Source organism: Taudactylus pleione, unplaced genomic scaffold (assembly GCF_031769625.1).
Source record: "Taudactylus pleione unplaced genomic scaffold, aTauple2 ptg000154l, whole genome shotgun sequence".
Taxonomy (NCBI): domain Eukaryota; kingdom Metazoa; phylum Chordata; class Amphibia; order Anura; family Myobatrachidae; genus Taudactylus; species Taudactylus pleione.
This window is the reverse complement of record NW_028284556.1, coordinates 14,075,172-14,082,496: the sequence shown is the minus strand read 5'-3', so window position 1 is coordinate 14,082,496 and position 7,325 is coordinate 14,075,172. Positions and strand designations below refer to the sequence as shown.

The window sequence follows — 7,325 nt, the reverse complement described above, 5'->3', positions numbered from 1 at the left end:
TCTCCATTGTAGATGATAGACAGTTTTAGCTATAAATCACTTAGTAACCACCTAAATTCATTACAAACACCTTAACAACGATACCTAAAATTATTTATTTTTATATTACATTTGAAAACATTATTACTTTTACATCATTAGAATTGTTGACTTGGGACTATTTGATATTTGCAACATAGACCATTTATTCACAGCAAATGATTCAAGAACTTATGAAATGGAGACAGACAGTATGAAACTGAAACTGTGCAATCGTAACCTACTGTACGTGGGTGACCTGGCACACTCAACCTAGTTTATGTTTGTTGTGCTTTATCATTCTGAATCACACCCTGTGATAACTGGTGCTTTCAACAATTGTAAGCATGCTAAATACAGTGCACAGCCAATTGATTTTTCTTTTTAAAAGAAATAAAAAAAATCTAATCTTCTACACACAGCCCAACAATTCCTCATAAAGAGTCCGGTGTTAGAGCCGGGAGCTGTGCTATGTTGCTGGCTAATGTTCCTGAGTTAACCATGTACTTTAAACCACTATAAATTGCTATACACACTTTTATACTCAAAACATTTATTATTTTTACAGCAGGCAGAGAAGTATGAGAAGATAACTAGCAGTAAATAACATTATACCACCAATTAATGCAACCACGGTGAGTTTTTCATGCTGTAGTACTGTATTGATGTTATACTAATGTACTAATCATTTGTGTAAAACTATTTATCTTTTTAAAGTTCACACATGAGCTAATGTTACCGTGTTCTGTGAAAAATGTAATGACTGCAGACAACATTCCACAGTCACGCACAAATCATGTGTTTTTAACAAGAACAGCTACACCACACTCAGGGCCTGATTCAGAGATGTGCACTGATGATTTTCATGAATGGAGATTGAGCGATTGTTTGCCATTGCCCATCCGTGTCATCTACACTTCACAGACATAGCGATTGTTTTGTTATTATGCCCACTGAACAGAGGATCCATTCGCAAAGTGAGTGCCAGGTAGTCAACGTTTAGGGGAGGTAACTGGGTGGTGGTTAGGTAAATGCAGGCGTGTCTGACCTTTTAAGCACAATTTTATGGGCGTGCATAAATAAGCTGTTATGATCTCCTTTGCAACATGAGAATTCTCTGCATGTCAGGATAGCTTTACAAAAGAATAATATCTTCAGGCATGTAATGGAGTGTAATGCAAAATGACTCTTTAAGGAGTTACAATTCCACGCAGCTGTTCTTTTAGGTAGCAAACCCAAAAGGAAAGAACACTAATAATGTTTATGAATAGAAAACCAATAAGGAGATGCAGTTGAGCCCTCACAAAACATATAATTTATTATTTATTTTGCACAGATATATAAAATAAAAATAAAAGCACATAAGAAATCTAATAAAAACTGCATGAAAAAAATCTATTGTATATATTGTATCACATCCATATACTAATAAAGTATCAAAATATATATACATAGCAATGCCTTTGAAAAAATGTGTTCTGCTGTCCCAGCCACAGCCAAATCAAGATATAGGCAGTTTAATGAATAACCATACAGCCACGTCCGGCTCTAGGTATAAAGTCACTTTTTGGAAAAATTAAAACAAACATTCCACTTGCTCACTGATAATTTATAGTGAGAGATAATACATTCGACAATCAGCTCCTATGCAGCTCAATGTATATAGTGAAAACAGGCAGTTTGTACAGACTTCCACTGCTGATGTATAAGTTACTCCTGCCTGCTGCTTGAATGTAACTTTCAATGTCTTCTATATGGAGGCTGGAACAAACACTAGTTTGCAGGAATCAATGACCTGCAAACTGGATTTGTTCTAGGGAATAGGATTGTCACCTAGCAACAGCATGTGGGTTAGGCAGCAAGCCTCCCGAAAATAATTTTCACTTCCTCTGCCTGTGAATAACGTGGCGCGCATGCCCGCGGGTCACATGCACGCTCATGTCACGTGCATGCCCGCGGTGACGTGGGTGCATGCCTGAGCCGCAAATTTAGATTTTTTTCGGAAGCTCGCTGGTGACAATTCAGTCCCCAGATTGTAATGGTGTGGGAGAAGGTAAACCTCTATACCTGGTACCTTATGCCTTTGTTTGAACTTTTGACCTTAGTTTGAAAGGGAAAATAAAAGGATGAAACTGTAAATGCTTCACAAGAATGATTTTTATTGAACTGTAACTGATGATTTCCTAGAAGGAAAAATGGTTTAAACAGTGGAATCTGGACTGAATGGGAAATAGCTGTTCCAAATTTAGGCAGGAAATCTTGTCCGGAGTACCGGGTTACTTCTGTTCTTTATTGGTGGTTGCTTGAGGCTTCTTTGGGTCCCTTACTGCACCTTAAGGATGAGAAAGGTAAGGTTAATTGACGTCAAGTGAGAGTCTCCAGAGGAAACAACAGACCTAGCAAAGGAGAGTAAGAAAAAAATTGGGAGGGTAGGGTGGGAGCTGTTGCTAGGTGGCAATCCTATTCCCTAGAACAAATCCAGTTTGCAGGTCATAGATTCCTGCAAACTAGTGTTTTGTTCTTCGGGAGGCTTGCCACCTAACAACAGCATGTGGGTAGACTACCACATACCTGGTGGTTGCTCTGAGAAACTCGATCTCTTGTAGATCAGTTGGTCTCCAATAGTGCTTTGCAAAGGTATGGGCTTTGGCCCACCTTGCTGCTAGCATGATTGAGTGTAGGGGCATTCCTTTAGCTGTTGCTCTTATCGTGGCAGCTCCCCTTAAGGAATGACTTTTGAAGTGGTCAGTGTCTATCCCAGCTTCCCTCATGGATGTCACAATCCATCCTCTAATAGTAGAGGATCTTGCTGGGCAAAATGGTTTCCTGCAAGTGATGAATAGCTGTGTGATATTGTCCCTTATTGGTGCTGTGAGGGCCAAGTAAGATGATAAGCATGAAACCACGCACAGGTTAGGTTCTGAAGTGTCATGTATCAAATCGAATTCTACTATTGAGCTATTTAATGAAGACGTTTTTGTATGACCTTTAAGAATGATACCCTGTAGGAGTCCATGATAACCATGGGTCTGAGGTATGTATAAGGGTTAATTCGGCCCCTCTGGCTGCTATTGCTAAAGCTAGCAAGCATGCCAACTTGTGGGATAACAGGGTAATATTTTTCTCTGTCTCAAGAGGCTAGGGCAGAGACAAATGGTTTGATATCCCAGGTATGGGAGTACTTAGGTTGTATGGGCCTGGAGAGGCAGATACCCCTTAACAGATGTAGGTAAAGTTTATTATCTTTTAGGTTTGGGATCATGATGGCTAAGGCAGAACCATATGACTTTATGGTGGCCGATGCTAGGACTAATTGGTATTTAGAAGCTAAGAAGTCTAAGGCTAAATGCAGTAGAGAGTTGGTCAGAAAAAGACCCTTGGGACCGCCAGAGGTCAAATTCTTTAATTATTGCTGCATACCTAGCTCTAGTCTTAAGGATGCATTGATTAGGGCTCTTATGGGGGATGCAAGGGCTGGATCTGTTAGCAACCTCGCAATATTGCCATTCACATGCACTGGGGAAGTGGTTCCAGAATGTCTGGGGTTCCCTGGAAACAGTCCTTGGATATCCCCAGGGGAATCTTGGGTCTTATGCGTAATTGGCTGATCAGGGAGAACCATACCCTGGATGGCCATACTGGATATACTACCACAATAATGGGTACTTGCTCCTCCCTGATTTTCTGTAGGACTTTCAAGAGGAGCGCAGGGGGTGGGAAGGCATAGGGGTGAGACAGGTCTGTTCAAGGGAAGGACATCGCATCCATTCTCCATACCCCTTTTGACCATATTCTGGATATGAAACATGGAACTTGGACATTTGTGGGGCTGGCGAAGAGGTCTATTTCTAGGTTTCTGAATGTTTGGATTATTTTTAGGAAGACCTGGTTTGTCAATGCTGCAGATCCCAGGGAGATTCTTTCTCGGGATAGTGAGTCTGCGAGTTTGTTGAGTTCTCCTGAGATGTAGGTTGCCAGTAAAATTATGTCCCTTTGGACTGACCAATCCCTGATCTCTAATGCTTCTTTGCATAGGGATAGTGATTTGGTACCCCCCATTCTGTTTATGTATGAAACCGCGGTCATATTGTCCAGGCATAGCTGGATGCAGACCCTTCTCGTGTGCTCGGAATTTAGGGCTTTTAGAGCAAGTCTTGCTGCGCATAATTCTAGTATGTTTATGAAGAGACTGGATTCTTAGGGAGACCAGGTGCCCCTGCCTACTTTCTCTTGAGAGAAACCTCCCCAACCTTTTAGTGATGCGTCTGTCGTGATCGTCATATGGGGTGTTGGGTCTAAGAGTGGGCGAGGAGGAGGTACAGGGAGACTGTTCCACTTTGACAGTTCTGTTTTACTCTGGAGAGGAAAATGGTGTCCATCCAGGAATAGTGGGTAGTGAAGTAGAGATCTTAGGAGCATTTGTAGCTCTCTGCATGACAAGGGCATGTGTCTGAAACCAGGGGACATAGCAATCATTTTTCCAATAATCTTTGCTAAAGATCGGAGGGATAATCTGTGCTTATGGGTAGTTCTTTGTATGTATTCTTTAGTATCTAGCCATTTTTCTAGAGGGCTGCCGGGGAGAAAGAATGGGTATCTAGATCGAAACAGAGGAATGTTATGTTCCGGGTCGGAGTTATCACTGACTTTTGAGTGTTTATTATGAATCCTAGGTCTGTTAGTAGGGAAAGGGTCAAGTCTTTGTGTCTTAGTAGGGTGTCGTGGTCTAAGTGTACCAGTAGTATGTCGTCTAGGTAAATCATACATTGAATGCTTTGCTGATGCTAGTGGGACACTACAGCTTTCATGAGCCTTGTAAAGGTGTAAGGAGCGGAAGAGAGGCCAAACACCATAACTGTCCATTGGAATAAAGTGTCTCTCCAAAAAAATCTGAGGAGACGCCTGTGATTCGGATTAACTGATATGGAATGGAAAGCTTCTTTCTTTACGCAGAAGCAGTCTTTTGTGAGGAGGCAAGGAATGTCTGGAATACCTTCCATGTGAAAGTGTTTTGGTTTCAAATATTGATTTAAAGCTTTGACATTTAATACCGGTCTTATAGAGCCATCTTGCTTTATTATGGGAAATAAGTGGCTTATCCAGCCTTTTGCTGTCTGGTCTGCCAATTCTATTTTTCCCTGTTGGAGGGCTGAAATTCTTTGGACAAGGAATATTACTCGCTTGGTGTGGAAAATGAATTAGAGGGAGGTGTAACCCTTAACAGATTGTTTTCAGCAACCACTTGTCTGTGGTAATCTTCTGCTACTCTAGATATGATTGTTTGAGAGTTATGTGTCAAGAAGGGAAAGTGGGTGATTTTACCATAGTTATGGCCTCTCTTGGCATTGTTCCAAGTGTTAGAGTACGATCCTTTTGGGGCATCGTTGGATTGGTGCATGAAGCCTCCTCTCTGGGCTCTTCTTGTGCCTTGGAAGTCTCGGGTCGAACCTGTGGCTTGTGAAGTCTGACCCCCTTGAAGAAAGGGCCTCTTGAAGGGCTCATTTATTTTTTTGAGGTCTGAGAATGACTTCCATGCCTTATGTCTTATTTTAACCTCCTCTATAAACTGAGGCCGAAGAGGTCTGCGTCAGTAAGGTTAGGGAATTCTAATGATTTATGCACTAGGTCTACGAGTCCTGCACCAGTAAGCCATCTGGACCTGTGGGTGTTGGTGATGTAGTTAAATGTCTGGCCTATTATGAGTGTTGCTCTGCTAATGGCCTGAAGGAGAGCAAGCTTGGATGCCACTAGAGATTCCAGAGAGACGCTGGATTCCCCTTCTCTCTCTGCTTTATCTAATACAAACAGCAGTGGGCCAGCTGCGTTGGCTATTTTATATTGAATTTTTCTCATGGTACGGTTTGTGGATTCATTGTGCCTCTTTCTCCCATTATGGAGGCTAGGGCAGGGTTAATATTGGGAGCGAACAGTGCCGGTACGTCTGGTAGACCCATGTAGGATCGTAACAACAACTCATCTTATTTGACAAGTGCCGCTCTAAATGCCAACTGGGCAAATTTTTGGACCTCGGAGTTACTTTTTAAGGCCCAGTGTGTGGAATATAATTTAGTGGGTGGGGTTTTTCCCACTAAAGCAACCCTGGCCATCTGAATCTTGCTATATTCACCACATTTGGATGAGGCGGAGGTTCTGGTAATTTCATCTGATTCCCACTCTACCGAGGAAGAGTGACCATGGTCCCTATGGGAAGAGCGCGACTGTCTGTCAGGTGACCCCACATGCTGAGAGTGGGTACCTTTGTGCTGCCATCTACTGGCAGAGGTATCTTGCCAGCTATGGGCAGAGGTGATGTGCTTGCTCCGAGCACTATGCTGTTGTCTGCTACAGACAATTCCAGGGAATGGGGGAATGACACCTGAACAGGTCTCCCTGGGGCTAAACTTACTTTTATTTTTACTAGTTTTCTTATGTATTGGTGAGTTCCCTGAACAGGGAGGTGACTTGTCACAGTGGTGAGGAGATTTTTCTTCCTCAGAATCAGAATAATCAGAAGTGACAAAACTTCTGACAGGTAAAGGTTTTTTGTTTTTAATATGAATATCCTCTGAAGAGGAGGAAGTAGAGGGGGAAGCTCTTGCACTTTTGTGGGTTCTTTTCCCCTTATAAATGTAAGCCATGTCAGTGCTGACAGAAAAAATCTAAATTCGTGACTCAGGCGTGTGCCCAAGTGACCGCGGGCGTGCATGTGACACGAGCGTGCACGTGACGTGTGCCGCATTCTTCACAGGCAGAGGAAGTGAAAATTCTTTCACTTTCCTCTACCCCAGCATTTTTCGAGAGGCTTGCTGCCTTACCGACATGCTGCTGCTAGGTGGCAAGCCTCCCGAAGAAAAAACACAGAGTTCCGATGTTGAAAGTCTCCACCTCCACTATTAAGGAGCATGGATGCAGCAACTCAGATTAGGCTACATAAAATGCTCTTTACATTGCAGTGTGGATAGGCAGTGGGCGGCTTGGGGATACAGCATCAATGTCTGAGTGTCGCTGGCTCTTGCCGTGGAGCATAGGCAGTTGCAAAACCACACTCATAAATAAAGGCCAAGGCCTTAGCCTTTCCTTGCCACTTCGTGTGGTGAATGGCATGTTGGCAATTTTATGTTTTTCTGCAGCAAACTTTCCCTTTAATAGAGGTGTTTTTTTCTTTGCCACTGTAAAATATTGGTTCTAGGATTTTAAGTGCCCTGACTTTAACCTTCTATGCCTTTGGGCATTGGCTTTACTAGATGACATTGAAGGACTAGTATCATCCTGACTAGTGGTAGCAGCTGCAAAGCTAGTACTTGGTT

The 7,325-nt window shown here is 42.6% G+C and overlaps 1 pseudogene; it reads right to left on the bottom strand.

Annotated features, from left to right (window-relative positions):
• Nucleotides 1-2,294: 2,294 nt before the first annotated feature.
• On the bottom strand, nt 2,295-6,656 carry LOC148521907 (uncharacterized; annotated as a pseudogene).
• Nucleotides 6,657-7,325: the final 669 nt, after the last annotated feature.